The sequence below is a fragment of the Zalophus californianus genome, chromosome 12 (genome assembly GCF_009762305.2).
Source record: "Zalophus californianus isolate mZalCal1 chromosome 12, mZalCal1.pri.v2, whole genome shotgun sequence".
NCBI classification, from domain to species: domain Eukaryota; kingdom Metazoa; phylum Chordata; class Mammalia; order Carnivora; family Otariidae; genus Zalophus; species Zalophus californianus.
Genome location: NC_045606.1, coordinates 60,805,583 through 60,821,955, shown reverse-complemented (window position 1 = coordinate 60,821,955; position 16,373 = coordinate 60,805,583). Strand labels below are relative to the sequence as shown.

At 46.9% G+C, this 16,373-nt stretch overlaps 1 long non-coding RNA gene across 2 annotated transcripts in view; it reads left to right on the top strand.

Moving 5' to 3' along the window:
* LOC113911213 overlaps positions 1-16,373 on the top strand; it is a 47,497-nt gene that overhangs the window by 13,518 nt on the left and 17,606 nt on the right. For both annotated transcript variants that reach the window (XR_003516400.1, XR_003516401.1), the window contains exon 2: positions 2,233-2,294. This is a non-coding gene — a long non-coding RNA (uncharacterized LOC113911213). The remainder of the gene's footprint in view (positions 1-2,232; positions 2,295-16,373) is intronic.

Below are 16,373 nucleotides of genomic sequence, written 5' to 3'. Positions count from 1 at the left end.
AAGTAGCAGGATATAAAATCAATGCACAGAAATCAGTGGCATTCCTATACACCAACAACAAGACAGAAGAGAGACAAATCAAGGAGTCGATCCCATTTACAATTGCACCCAAAACCATTAGATACCTAGGAATAAATCTAACCAAAGAGGCAAAGGATCTGTACTCAGAAAACTATAAAATACTCATGAAAGAAATTGAAGAAGACACAAAGAAATGGAAAAACGTTCCATGCTCATGGATTGGGAGAATCAACATTGTGAAGATGTCAATGCTACCTAGAGCAATCTATACATTCAATGCAATCCCCATCAAAATACCATCCACTTTTTTCAAAGAAATGGAACAAATAATCCTAAAATTTGTATGGAACCAGAAGAGACCCAGAATAGCCAGAGGAATACTGAAAAAGAAAAGCAAAGCTGGCGGCATCACAATTCTGGACTTCCAGCTCTATTACAAAGCTGTCATCATCAAGACAGTATGGTACTGGCACAAAAACAGACACATAGATCAATGGAACAGAATCGAGAGCCCAGAAATGGACCCTCAACTCTATGGTCAACTTATCTTTGACAAAGCAGGAAAGAATGTCCAATGGCAAAAAGACAGTCTCTTCCACAAATGGTGTTGGGAAAATTGGACAGCCACATGCAGAAGAATGAAACTGGACCATTTCCTTACACCACACACAAAAATAGACTCCAAATGGTTGAAAGACCTAAACATGAGACAGGAGTCCATCAAAATCCTAAAGGAGAACACAGGTAGCAACCTTTTCGACCTTAGCCGCAGCAACTTCTTCCTAGAAACATCGCCAAAGGCACGGGAAGCCAGGGCAAAAATGAACTATTGGGATTTCATCAAGATAAAAAGCTTTTGCACAGCAAAAGAAACAGTCCACAAAACCAAAAGACGACCAACAGAATGGGAGAAAATATTTGCAAATGACATATCAGATAAAGGGCTAGTATCCAAAATCTATAAAGAACTTATCAAACTCAACACCCAAAGAACAAATAATCCAATCAAGAAATGGGCAGAAGACATGAACAGACATTTCTCCAAAGAAGACATCCAAATGGCCAACAGGCACATGAAAAAGTGCTCAACATCGCTCGGCATCAGGGAAATCCAAATCAAAACCTCAATGAGATACCACCTCACACCCGTCAGAATGGCTAAAATTAACAAGTCAGGGAACGACAGATGTTGGCGGGGATGTGGAGAAAGGGGAACCCTCCTACACTGTTGGTGGGAATGCAAGCTGGTGCAACCCCTCTGGAAAACAGTATGGAGGTTCCTCAAACAGTTGAAATTAGAGCTACCGTTCGATCCAGCAATTGCACTACTGGGTATTTACCACAAAGACACAAATGTAGGGACCCGAAGGGGTACGTGTACCCCAATGTTTATAGCGGCAATGTCTACCATAGCCAAACTGTGGAAAGAGCCAAGATGCCCATCGACAGATGAATGGATAAAGAAGAGGTGGTATATATACACAATGGAATATTATGCAGCTATCAAAAGGAATGAGATCTTGCCATTTGCAACGACGTGGATGGAACTGGAGGGTGTTATGCTGAGTGAAATAAGTCAATCAGAGAAAGACATGTATCACATGACCTCACTGATATGAGGAATTCTTAATCTCAGGAAAGAAACTGAGTGTTACTGGAGTGGTTGGGGGTGGGAGGGATGGGGTGGCTGGGTGATAGACATTGGGGAGGGTATGTGCTACGGTGAGCGCTGTGAATTGTGCAAGACTGTTGAATCACAGTTCTGTACTTCTGAAACAAATAACGCAACATATTTTAAGAAAAAAGAAAAAGAAGAAGATAACAGGAGAGGAAGAAAAGGGGAGTATGTCAGAGGGGGAGACGAACCATGAGAGATGATGGACTCTGAAAAACAAACTGAGGGTTCTAGAGGGGAGGGGGGTAGGGGGATGGGTTAGCCTGGTGATGGGTATTGAGGAGGGCACGTTCTGCATGGAGCACTGGGTGTTATGAACAAACAATGAATCATGGAACACTGCACCAAAAACTAATGATGTAATATATGGTGATTAACATAACAATTAAAAAAAAAGAAAAAAAAAAAAGAAAAGCTAGGCACCTGTCTTATTCATAACATTTACCCTAGGCACCTGTCTTATTAAAAAACATTTACCCCTTTATCTAAGAAGCAGAAAATTCCATGGCTTGATTTTCTGGGTCTTTTTCCCTTAGGTGCAGGCAGCTACAGCAGAGGCTAAAGCAGAGAGGTGCCCTGAGAAGATTCTAAATATAGGGTGAGTGAACCTGGCCTGTGATCCACGTGGTCTGGCTTCCATAATTCTCTGGCACTGACTCTCCTTTCTGGCCCCTGAACCATTAACAAAGTTTTGCCTCAACTTCTAGCCTCCCTTAGCAAAAATTTGTTTCAGCCTCTGTTCTCCAACAACAAGGAAGTAAGGTCCCTTGAAACCTTAGTGATAATGTCAGTGGCTAAGGCAGGGTAATTTATTGTAAGATTAATTTATGTTTTGATTTCACTGGCATGGAAGCATTGGGAGGAAAGAGAACGGCTTCTCTTCCCTTCCCTCCTTGATCCCTAGGGCATAGGTAAGGGAAGATTTAATCTTCTAAAACTGTTAAATTAGGAGTCAGGGGAAGATACCCGCTTAGGGACTTGTACGGTGAGAAGCAGAAGCGGCTAGAGTAGCAAGATTTTCTCTGAGACGAGGAGCAGAGGTCTGTGGATCCAGAAGAAATGGAGACCAGCAAGTGTTCCCAAATGCAATGGTCACAGTGTCAGAGTCTCAGTGAGAGGTGGTTACTGTGGCACCCCTGGGAGGGGCTGGATCCAAGCGCTGGGACTCTTTGCCTTTGGGAAAGAATTCCTTTGCTCCAGCTTGGCACAAAAGTGACCATATGTTGGCCTTCAAGGTACCTCCCAGGATTTGGACAGGGAATGTCACAGTGGTGAAATAGTGTCCGCCCTGAAACTTTTGTAATGCTTAAGAGCCCTGTCACCTGTCACATAGTTATTCAGTAAACACTTACCAAGCACCTACTGTGTGCCAAGCATTGTTCTAGACACTGGAGGAACAGCAATGAACAAAACTGACAAACTTCCTATTCACAAGGAGCTTAGATTCTTTGGGACCAAGCGGACAATATAAAAATAAGCTGGTTGGGGCACCTGGGTGGCTCAGTCAGTTAAGCATCCAACTGTTGGTTTTGGCTCAGGTCATGATCTCAGGGTTGTGAGGTCGGGCTCTTTGTTGGGCCTGGAGTCTTCTTGAGATTCTCTGCCTTTCCCTCTCCATCTGCCCCTGCCCCCATTCATTCACTCCCTTTCTCTCTCTCTAAAATAAAATAAATAAAATCTTAAAAAAAAAAATAAGCTGGTTAATAAACAGTTTCAGATAGCAATAAGTACTCTAAAAATAATAAAGCAGGGAGGGATGCCTGGGTGGCTTAGTCAGTTAAGTGTCCAACCCTTAATTTCAGCTCACGTCATGATCTCAGGGTTGTGAGATCAAGACCCACATCAGGCTCCATGCTGGGTGTGGACCCTGCTTGAGATTCTGTCTCTTTCTCTGCCCCTCTTTCTCCTTCCCTCTCTAATAATAATAATAATAATAATAACAATAATAATAAAGCAGGGAAATTTGGCAAAGCATGACATGAGATGAGGCTAGTGGTCAGGCCTCTCTAAGGAGGGAACATTTGATCTAGGATATAGAGATAACAAGGAATCAGCCATGAGAAGATCTGAAGTAATGGTATGTGTAAAGGCCCTAAGGTAGGAACCTATTTGGCTTGTGTAAAGAATAGTAAGAAAACCTATGTGTCTGGAATGTTGTGACTGAAAAGGAGAAAGATATGAAATAAGATCAGAGAAGTCTACAAAGTCCAGATCATATAGCTCTTGTAGGCCATGATAAAAAAAAAAAAAGTTGATTATTTTCATCTGCAATGGGGAGTTGCTGAAGCATTTTAACCAGGGGAGTAAATGGTCTGATGTCTGTTTTAAGATGATCATTCTGGCTGTGTGTAGAGATTGGGCTGGAATGAGACAAGAATGGGGACAGGGAAAGTAGTTAAGAGGTTTTTCTAACTACCAGTTAGATTTCCTGATCAGAGGAGTAACAGTGGACATGCTAAGACGGGCTGGTTTCAGGAAATACTTGGAAGGTAAAGCAAATCAGACATACTGATGGATTAGTCGTGTTAGAGGAAGAAGGAGAGTCAGGAAAAGAAAATCACAAAGATGGACTTGTGGACATTGGGGGCCCGAGCAAATGCGTAGATTGTGGTGTCATTTCCTGGTACAGAGAAAAGTGGGGAGAAGCAGCATCCCTGCATCAGAGGAAAGGGATTCGTAAAGCATGGTATGGATTAGGGCTGAGGAAGAATATGGTGAGGGAGGGCAGGAGAAGAAGATGGATAAGGTAGAGACAGATGCTGTGTACAGGAGGACTTCCTTCTGTCAGGGTTTGGTTTTCTGTGAAGGAGGAAGCAAAGTCATTTGTTGCCTGCAGGGAATCATTGCTTGGCCGTGATGTTGGGGAGGGTGGAGAAGGTCTGGAAAAGCCCTTGTGAAGAACTGAAGAACAATCCTGCTGGGAAAATGTGGAAAGGAGTCACCCAACTGAGTGTGGAGACAATTCTGGGTCAAATTGTGTCCCCTAAGAAAGCATGTTGTATCCTAACCCCTGGTACCTCTATATGATATTCGCAAGTTCTGGGTGTACCCAGAGCATCTTTTGTTCAACAAGTCTTGTCTGTCTTCACCATCTGCGCTAAGTGACCCCAATGGAGTTGGAGTAGTAAATACCAGAGAGTTGATTCCTGTGTTAGACTGGCTCCTCCAAGATGCAGACACCAGTCAGGATTAAGTGTGCCAGGATTTTATTAGGGAAAATGAAAGGAAGTAGGAATCAGGGAGGTCAGGAGAACCACCAGACCATGATGCCCATCTGACCCCGAGTGAACGTAAGGGAGCAACAGCTGGGTGAAGCATCCTAGCCTGCCATGTCGTCTCAGAAAGGTTCAACAAAGCCATGGGGGGAGTTCTGGAACCAGGCTGACAACACAAGAGTCCCCGATACTCATAGGAACCCTCTGCCATAGTGTGTGGGCTGCACTCAGTCATGGGTAGGGAGCAGCCTGCGGGAGATGTGCCTCAGCACCAGCACCGTCATAGATTTCAAAGGGCAGGAGTTGGGGTCCTCGGTCAGTGACACTCCCTGTAGTAGGAGCTCTGTGAGCCGCATTCTTGAGGTGCCACACCTCCTATCAGATCAACATTTAAGCCAGGTTTAGATTTAGTTTTGTATGGTCCCTCCTGGATCCTTTGAATTCCAGCCAATGGAACATGATTGAATTTGCCACACACTACTTCCCAGCCCAGCCTAGAAGAACTCCCGTGTGCTGTCCTCTGTGCCCTCCCCTTTCTGTTGGCTGGATGTTGATGTCCACATGTTAAAGATGGCAGACCCTGGGCCCTGAGTGACTATGTGAACAGAGCCCGTTGTCCCCCCACCCCCACACCTTCTGATAAGCTATTTGAACTGTTGACATGAGTGAAAAGTAAATTTCTATTGCATTTGAGCTGTAATACATTCTGGTCTATTTGTTAGAGCAGTGAGCTTGCCCGAGCTACCATACTACCATGTAGCTGTAATACATTCTGGTCTATTTGTTAGAGCTGTGAGCTTGCCCGAGCTACCATACTACCATGTAGGTGTAATACATTCTGGTCTATTTGTTAGAGCTGTGAGCTTGCCCGAGCTACCATACTACCATGTAGCTGTAGTACATTCTGGTCTATTTGTTAGAGCAGTGAGCTTGCCCAAGCTACCATACTACCATGTAGCTGTAGTACATTCTGGTCTATTTGTTAGAGCAGTGAGCTTGCCCGAGCTACCATACTACCATGTAGCTGTAATACATTCTGGTCTATTTGTTAGAGCAGTGAGCTTGCCCGAGCTACCATACTACCATGTAGCTGTAATACATTCTGGTCTATTTGTTAGAGCAGTGAGCTTGCCCGAGCTACCATACTACCATGTAGCTGTAGTACATTCTGGTCTATTTGTTAGAGCAGTGAGCTTGCCCGAGCTACCATACTACCATGTAGCTGTAGTACATTCTGGTCTATTTGTTAGAGCAGTGAGCTTGCCCGAGCTACCATACTACCATGTAGCTGTAATACATTCTGGTCTATTTGTTAGAGCAGTGAGCTTGCCCAAGCTACCATACTACCATGGGCCGGCTATGAGAAGGATGGTAAAGATATCTGGGACACAGGAGAAGGAAGGAGAGAGTGAAGAGAGCATTTGATTTATAGAAGTTCTGTTGATACATGACTTTTTAGGAGTGTGGAGTTGGGCTGTGCTGGGATCACTCACTCAGTTGATGGGGAATTATCCCGAGTGAGTGGACTGACTGGTGGTCCTGGTACACTTCTCTGGGCCAGTAGCTCTCCAGCTTTCTCATGCCCCTACTTGGAGTGAGGTACCCACCCCTTCTCTTTTGCCTTCTCCTGCCATTTGTCCTCCAAGCTAAGGTATGTGTGGGATTCCCAGGAGCCCCACTCTGGTTTTCTTCCAGCCTGTGCCTCTAGGATCCTAAGGGATGCTTCCCAGACCTTGGTGTGGGAGGGAGGAGGCTCATGTCTGATCCTATCTCCCTAACTCTGTCTGTGGCCTTCAACAGGGCCTTTTCCCTTTCTGCCTCTCTGGCCTCAGCCTCCCTCTCTGAACAACGAAGGGGACTGGACCCACTGACCTCTGGCCCCTTCGCGCTCTTACTATGGGTTTATGAACTTGTGACTTGGGGGAAACAAATCCCTAAGAAATGGAAGGAGAGCAGGTTTCCCTCTGTCCAGCAGAGGGGAGCAGTTCCCCACAACTAGCACCTAGGCAGCGATCCGCCTGTGTCAGGCAGCTGCAGGCCCAGCCTTCAGCGGCTTTCAGAGCAGAAAGGAGCCAGTGTTCCAAGCACAAGAGACCCCACCCCGAGATGGGGAGCCACAGCCCTGTGAGAAGTCATTCAGGCCCGCCGTGCCTCTCCAGCAGAGAGAGGGTGCATCAGTCACTAAATATTAGTGGGGCTCTGGCTTTGCCAGTTTGATGGGAAGGAGGAAGCTTATGTAAGCTAGAAACACAAGAGAGGCAAAAACAAACCAAAGGCTTACCAAAGCCAGGTGCTACTCCTAGACTGACAAGCCTTCAGCAGAATGGGACCTCAGCCTTCGGGTTTGAACTGTGCCCCTCCGAAAGACCAGGCCACCTCAGATTGTGACCTTATTTGGAACAAGGTGGTCAGTGCAGATATAATGAGTTGAGTTCATATGGGAGTAGGGTGGACCCTTCATCCAGTATGACTGGTGTCCGTATAAAATGAGGGAACTTGGACACAGACACAGACACAGAGGGAAGATGGCCGCTTGAAGATGGCAGCAGAGGTTGGAACCAGGCTGCCAGAAGCTGGGAGAATCTCCCCCGGAAGCCTCAGGAGGAGCACAGCCCTGCCAACACTTCCAGCCTCCAGAACCGTGAGACAATACGCTTCTGTTGTTTAAGTCCCCAGCTTGGGGTGCTTTGTTACCGCAGCCCCACAGACTCGCACCCTCCGCCCCTTGCCTTCCCGGGCAGAAGTGGTGCACCGACTCAGTCCCACCTCTGCGGCAGGATTTGTCACACTGCACAGCATTTCTTGCTGCTCTTGGTTTTAATGCAGAATTTGGGCACCTTGAGTGGACTGCTCCAACTAATGCCTCACCTGGCTCTTTGCGGGCATCTTAGCTGTAGTCCCTGCTCCATGCTCCCTGGGGGGGGGATTGGAAGAACCCCTCAGCCTCCTCCCAGACGCCCCTCACATGGGCTATTTGTTTCCTCTCTGGGATTCCTGTCCACACAGGGCGGCTCAGACCCAGAGAAGGTTCTTTATGTTGGACAAAAATATACCTCCCTACAGCTTCAGCCTACCAGTCCTTGCCATGTACTCTAGAGCCACAAAAAAACCCTCTGTACCCTCTGCCTTTAAACATTTGCACACAGGAGCCTTATACCCTTAAACATTCTCTGGTCCCTGATCCCTCAGAACTGCCTCATTGGTGAAGTTTACTGATGGCCACCTAACCTAGACAGTTCCAGTTGTTAAACTCCCCCTTGTAGTTAGGGACCAAGATTAGACATGATACACCTGGTGTACGTTCTAACCAGAGTCAAGGGGCCAAGAGCCTCACCTCCCTGGTTCTGAACTCAATACCTTTGATGATGTAGCCTAAGGCCACCTGAAAGACTGTGACTATTACGATTTCAGGAAAGCGGTAAGAGATGACAGGTTCCTTGGCCACCAGGAACACTTCCATGGGTACAGAGGTGGTGCAAAGACCATAAACTGCCTGAGGAAGGAGTGGTATCCATCCAAGTGCTCAAGCGAGAATTCTTGCTTCTGAACTTGACCTCTTTCTCTCCTTTACCTATCAAAAACAGTTCTTGCCGATTTTATTTATCTCCAGGTCTGCCTAAAATCTGTTTCTCCTTCCCCCACTGCTCCATCATGTCTTATCTGGGTCCCTGCGACAAGGTTCCCTGTCTTCAGACTGGCTCCCAGCAATCTTTTCTCCTCACTACACTTACAGGAAGATTCCTGATTTGGAAATGCGACCATGTGACCAACACACACACACACGCGCACACACGCACACATGCACGCACACGCGCTCGCGCTCGCAAAATCTACCTCCCCACCCCCATGTTTTCAGGATAAAGCCCAGTGTCACCATGGCCTGCCTCCCAGCTTCACTCCCCATGTAATGTATGATCCAGCCTTACTAACTTACAAGAGGGGTGGTCATTTGCCTTTCGCCTCTGCACATATTCATACCTGGAACATTTTCTTTCATCTCTATTTCCCATTACACCCTCCCACCTAGCATATGCCTTCTACCAGGAACGGTTCTTGGATACAAACAAGATCCCATTCAGGCCAGCCCCAGTGACAGGACATGTATTAGGGAGACAGCAGGAGGACTCACAGAGTCAGCAGGAGCCTGGAGGCCACGCTCAAGAATGAAACAGCTCTGAATGGCCAAGAAGCAGAGGCCGGGGTATTAGTTAGAACTTGCATTTGAGGGACGCCTGGGTGGCTCAGTCGGTTAAGCGGCTGCCTTCAGCTCAGGTCATGATCCCAGGGTTCTGGGATCGAGTCCTGCATCGGGCTCCTTGCTCAGCAGGGAGCCTGCTTCTTCCTCTGCCTGCAGCTCCCCCTGCTTGTGCTCTTGCTCACTCTCTCTCGCTTATGCTCTCTCTCTCTAGCAAATAAATAAAATCTTTAAAAAAAGAACTTGCATTTGACTGTAAGTCACAGAGACATGAAATACAGACACAGAAGAACGCAGTGCTCTATTTTTCAGCCATCTACAAAGAAGCTCAAAGATGAGAAATCCAGGGCAGGCTCAAGACTTGAGGATGTTGGGGCTGACTTCTCTGATGGTTGATGAAGTTCTAAGTGATGTAGGAAAGACATTAGGGTTCGAAGCCGATGGCCAAAAAAAATTCTTGAGACTCTTTGGTGCAAAAAGGTGGTTTTATAAAGCATGGGGACAGGACCCGTGGGCAGAAAGAGCGGCACTGGGGTCGTGAGGAGCGGCCCATTATATACTTTCAAGTTGGGAGGAGGGTGGGGATAGCGTAAGTCTCTAAGGAATTTTGGAAGCAAGGTTTCCAGGACCTTGAGGGGCTAGCTGTTGTTGGGAAAAGGTCATTTATTACTGTCTTTTACTGAGTCATGAGAGCCTTCAGATGTATATCGGTGGATCGTATGCTTGGGGGGTTATTGCCAACATGTATTTTGGGGGGTTTAGAGATAAAGGAAATTTCTAAAGGAATTTTTATATGTTAAAGTAGACTTACAGGATCCTGGGGGGTCGGGCTAAGATTGCTTTGCCCTTAGCAAAGTATTAACATTGAGGCAGCTGAGGCCCTAGAGGAAGGTCACTCTGCCTGTTTCAAGGACTTGTCAGTGGGCTCTATGTAGGTAGTAAGGAAATTTAATACTTTTTCTTCTGCCTTTGTTTCCCACATCACCAAGCATTAGGCCCACGTCTTAGGCAGAAAGGATAAGGAAGCAGGACCAGCACATGGACCCTCACAGCTGCCTCCCTCCTCAGGGGCACTCACAGAAGCCACATGCAACAACTTCTGACATCTCATTGACAAGGCAGGAGGGGAGGGGAGGAAACTGGCATGAGAGCAGAGGGGGATACTGGCAAAAGAGAAGTCCTTTAAATCTTCCAGGGACAGACGAAAGGAAATTCTTTGATGTTACTCAACCGTTCACCTGCCTGGAAGAAAAGGGTGAAAAGGTCTGGTTAGCTGGAAAGGTGTCTGCCATCTCAGGGTCGGCCTGGCATGCTGGCCAGATGCTAAAATGCATTCAGCTCACTGTGATTTGTTCCTCCTGAAAACAGCAGATGGAGAATCTCTCTCAGCACCATGGCAACCAGATCTCTCCTGTAACAGGAGAATTGGCGAGTGCCCCTGCAGGCGCTGATCCATTAGCGTGCACTAAGCTCCGTTCGAGGCCCGGCCCTGTGCTGGGTGGTTGGAATGCAGAGATGCATAAACCGAAGCCCCCTGCTTTATGGGCGTCCACAGGCTGCCAGAGGAGACAGACATGCACAGCCAACAGCATACTAAGTAATCCACAGAAGGGACAGACCCAGTGCTGCCAGAGTGGCGGCTCCTCCATGAGATCCAGTAACTGACCAGCGGGGCTTCTCCGAAGAGCTGTGCTTGACTCGAATTTGGCAGAGTCGGTCACAGCTGTTCAAGAGCAGGAGCTGGGGAAGCTTGAGGGTTGTGGCACCTTTGAAGAACAACAGGCACAGCCAGAGCCCAGGGCTCTCGAGGGTGCTGGGGACAGACCGGGAGAGACGCACGGGTGCTAATGCAGAGCACCCTGCAGCCACTGCCCTCGCTCCTGTCAGCCACAGCCTAGTGCCCAATCCAGGCGCCAGGTTCCAACCCCCCCCCCTTTTTTTAACCCCTTCCCTTCTTTTATTTTTTTTTAAGATTTTATTTATTTATTTGAGTGAGAGAGAGCACAAGTGGGAAGGAGAGGGAGAGAGAATCTGAAGCAGACTCCACACTGAGTGCAGAGCCCAACGTGGGGCTCGATCCCACAACTGCGAGATCATGACCTGAGCCGAAACCAAGAGTCCAGTGCTTAACCTTCTGAGCCACCCAGGCGCCCCACCCCTTCCCTTTTAAAAAAATCCTCTCTCGATATCACAATGATCACGATAGCATGATACCACCTTCTCCTCCACCTTCTTCTGCAGTTCTGGCTGCCCATTCTCACTCTTCTTATTTCCTCCCTCACCTCCTTAAATTCTGACCTTTTTCTCAGGCTACGCTGCCTCTGGACATATTAGAAACCTCTCCATCTCTATTTTTCCTTGTGTATTGGTCTCAGTTTCTTCTACCACAAGATGAGTCCTCTACACATGTCTGGAAACATGACAGCAACAGTGTGGCAAACATTATGGAAATCCATTTCCCCCATATCCATCTGTTGATCCTGGGGAATGATTCTGATTGGCATTGGTTGGGTCATATGCCTGCCCTAGGACCTGTCACTGCTATCATAGTGATGGGGCAGTATGGTTCATGATGAGGGAAATCAGGCTCCATGACTGGCCCCATCAAGGTCACATGGAGTGAGTGAAAGGCAGTTTCCAAAGGCAAGTGTGTCAGTCAGGGCTCTGGTCAGGAGACGGAAACTACATGATATTAACAGGGAGAGTTGAATATAAATGATTATTAACTGATAACAGAGGCTTAACCACCAAGGGATAAAGAGAGCTCTAAAAAATACAGGAACAGATGAAAACAAAATGTGGTGTATATGTGTTGTAGAATATTATTCCACCATTGAAGGAAGGAAATTCTGACATACACCATAGCACAGATGAACCTTGAAAATAGTATGCTAAGTGAAATCAGAAAGATACAAAAGGACAAACACTGCATGATTCCACTTCCATGAGATCCCTGGAAAAGGCAAGTTCATGGAGACAGGATGTAGAATAGAGGTTACCAGGGCCTGGCAACAGGGAATGGAGATGGAGTTTCAGTTTGGCATGATGGAGAAGTTCTGGAAGTAGAGAGTGGTGATGGTTACCCAACATTGTGAGTGTACTTAATGCCACTGAATTGTATACTTAAAAGTGGTTACAATGATTAATTTTATTTATGTAGATTTTACCACAATTTTTAAAAGTCTGCAGGTGTGGTGGATAGAGTAGCTGACACTAATCTAGCACTGAAGTAGAAGACCCAAGGAAGAAACCGACTGGGAAGGGCCTTCCCCCCTGCCACGCTGAGACTCAGATCCCCTGGAGAGACATTCTGTGGCCCTTCTCCCTCACACACAAAGGTACAGTTTAAAGGGGTGCAGGTCACTCCAGTTGGGCTTGTTGTTGAGTTTGATTTGGACCACCGTTGCATCAGTTTGGTTAAGGAACATGAACAGGTCTCTGATTGCCATACATGGCCTCACCCAAGACCCCTTGAGCCTGAAGATAAGCAAGTGAATTTGTATCCATCAGGGAGAAACAAGGTTGTCCCAGTCAGGTGTTTGAACAATACGAGGGGATGTTCAGAAGCATGTTCGCCGGTGCTGTCGGAGCATCAGGCCCAGAGGAATACTTGAGAAACATCCGTGACCTTGTGAATTTTCCTATTTCCGTACCGTGCAGGCAAGGATGACCAACCCCACAGGAGGGCAGGCGGGAGCAGTAGGGGCTGCCTGGCCCAGGCAGACCATGTGACCTCGCCCAGTTTCATGGACAAGGTATGGGGTCATTGCACCCCTGCCCTCACAGCTCAGCACCTCCAGGATCCAAGGTGTGTCCTCCCCAGGTGCTGGGGGATTGCTCTCCCTCTACCCCACAGAATTGGCACAAGCCATTCTAGCGCCTGTACCTTCATCTTTCGTTCAGCCATCCCCACCACGTGCCCAGACCTTCTGTCCAGAAGGGACAAGTGCAAGAGTGACAAGGGCATTTTTACAGAATTTAAAGAAACCTACTACAGAGCTGTATGGGTCACTGCAGGAGGATTCGGGGAGCAGGGTTCTCAACCAAGTGGCCATTATCTTTGAGATCTAGGACCATCTCAGGCCAACAAGAAAATCCAGGTAGCTGAAACAGCATTAAGTTTGTGTCCTCTCATTCCATTTTGGGGTCTCTTTCTTGCTATTAGGGGAAAAAAAGAGCACTGTGACCAGGAATGGTCAGGGTAGAATCCCAAATTTTCAAAATAGGCTTATATGGCTCACCACCCCTTTTGTCCTGATCATTCCTCGGAAAGCACCAGGGAGAAATGATCCCATGCTAGGCATGGCACATTGAGGGACCGTTAGTCGGCTTGAGCTGCCATAACAAAATGCCACAGCCTGGGTGCCTTAGACAATAGACACTTACTTTCTCACCCTTCCAGAGGCTAGAAGCCCACCATCAAGGTGCTGGCGGATTCATGTTCTGGTAAGAGCCCTCTCCCTGGCTTGTAGGGGACCACCCTCTCACCATGTGCTCACATGGCCTTTGGTATTAGCCATGCCCTGGTGTCTCTTCTTCTTTTTGTAAGGACACCAGTTCTACTGGATCAGGGCCCCACATATGATCTCATTGAACCTTAATTACACCCCTAATGGCCCTATCTCCTAATACAGTCACATTGGGGGCTAGGGCTTCAACCTGTGAATTTGGGGGGAACACAGTTCAGCCTGTAACAGTAACCCAGCTGAGGAGGAGGTGACAGGAGTAAAGTTAGATGTCTGGATGTTAAGTTTGAAGGACACTGTTCCAATGCCAGATAACGCCACATGCCTGCAGATGACAGGAGCATGACAAGACCGTGACATACCTTGACAATGGGCTATCTCTTGGGTGGCCTTTGCATTATCAACCGCAGGCGATATGGAAAGCTGAAAACAAAACACGGTTTTGTTTCAAGGGCCATAAGGGCCCATGTCGGTTATGGAGCTGCTGTATTCCTTAGTGCCTAGAACAGTGCCTGGCACATCACATGTGCTTGATATATTAATAGTCATTGGGCTTCTTTGCCTATCTCATTCTTTTAAACTCTTTTATTTCCATTTTATTTTGTTGAATTTTTGTCATTCCTGTCTTCTGTGTCCCTAATATTTTCAGCAGTGTTTTTTCTCCCTTGGGCTGTTTTGTTTTTCTTTTATTTCCTTTTTCCACTTTTTCCCTGAGCTCAGGTTCACCTCCTGGGGTCTTCCCATCTTTTCACTGTACTCTTTTTTCGTAGAGGCAGTCCCTTCATCAAGTCTTTTAAATGCCTGACAATTGTTTAGTTACAGCTTTTGTCTGCTCTATGGCAGCATTTTCCTGGTAAGCATTTCACATCTGCCCCTCGCTTTTCCTATCCCATTGCTGTGCATGGAGAGATCCTCTGCATTTTCCTTTTGATGAATCATCTTTGAACAAGTGGAGTATTCCCTGGACCAGCTCTTTGCAGGAGCGTCATGTGGGATGGGTCAGAGCAATGCTCCTCCCTAGCCGGAATTTTTCCTGATGACCCAGGGTTCACACATGAGCTTGATCAACCTTCACTTCTCAGCTCAGGCATGTCTCGGCAAGTTTGGCAACCCAGAATGCTGGCCTCTGCCAAGGAGATTTGCATGATTTGATTTTCATTTATTTATTCATTTGTTGCCTGAATGACACGAGAGAAGAAGTTTATGTCCCAGTCCCTGGGGGCAGAGAGAGAGGGTGGAAAGACAGGGTGTCTGCAGGTGTCCTCAGGAGGACCAGGTTTGTAGCCGTCTTGCTGCAGGCAGCAGAAGACAGAGCGCTTCTGCTTTGGGGCCAGATGCTCGTGTGAGAGGCCACAGTATGGCAGAGAGGGCAAGCGCTTCTCCCAGCTCCTGCCAGGAGCAGGGGCTCAGGAACAGGGGCCGAGAAGAATGCAGCCCTGCTTTGGCATCATGTGAACTGAAATCTTGGGTTACAGGGGACAGAAGCCAGCCTGACCAATGTGTGCAAGCACCCAAGCTTTTCTTTCTCCTTCCACCTTCTCCACATTTCCTGTGCCGCCATCAACAACAGGACCACCCTCCCCATATCTTGCCAGCCTGGCCTCCTCCTGGTCCTGGACCAGGCTTGGCCTAGCACCTTTTAAGACCTAGTTAGGAGTCTGAATGTTTGAACATCTTAATCAAAGAGGAATCTATTGTAGATCACAAGATCAAAGGAGGAATTGAGTATCAGACTCTGTATAGATGGGGCTCTGCCTCAGGTGGCTCAGCTGGAATCCTCTTTGGACTTCCCTTTAGGTTCAAATTCCTGGAGAGAGAGTCTTATGTTTATCAATAATGTGAGGAAAGAACTAAAATACATCAGCCGCCAAGGGCTAATGTCATCTTTTTTGTGTTTGCTTTTATAGAAGAAACACCAGTGCAGTATCATGCTTGAGCCTGTCCTTCCTAGAGATTACCTGACCATTTCATTTATTCAGTTAAGATCAAAGGAACCAAATGATAGCAATGGCCAAACTTTTTTTTTTTTAAGATTTTATTTATTTGAGAGAGAGAGAGCACGTGAGTATGATCGGTGGGGAGGGGCAGAGGGAGAGGGAAAAGCAGACTCCTGGCTGAGCAGGGAGCCCCATGCAGAGCTCAATCCCAGGACCCTGGGATCATAACCTGAGCCCAAGACAGATGCTGAACCGATTGAGCCACCCAGGCATCCCAGCAATGGCCAAACTTAATCATCAATAACCCTATATTTTGACATGGGTAAAAATCAACCAACCACTCTTTTCACTATGGGTTTCAAGTTAAAATATGATATTTCTTTGGAAATGTCTGTTTCCTTTTATAATCTTTATATAATCCAGGTTACTGTAGCCCTTGGTTCTTCATTTAGCTACTAAAAAGATTTGATCTCAACTCAGTCCCATCCATATCACCTATTGGCATGAGTTGTGTGGAGCTCAGATGAAAGGCTTGCTGAAAGCCTGCCTAAACCCAACTCAGCAGTCTAAGGGACATTCTGATGGGGAGAATTTGGAGAGGACTAAATTTGGGGAGGATTCAATTAAATCGATAAAAGGATTAGAAATTGGACCTAAGTAAGAAAAAGGAATTCATGAAAAAGAAAAAGATGTTTCGTTACACAGAGAAATTAAAACCTGAAGCAATTACCATTGAGATTTTTGTTCAGGAAATGAGTATCGACTGGTGCCAAATAATGTACTTCATGCTAACAGTACCAAAATAGATAAGACCTAGGCCCGGAGCTCATTGAGCAGTGGAGAAAGTATTTGCATGTTTCTGAG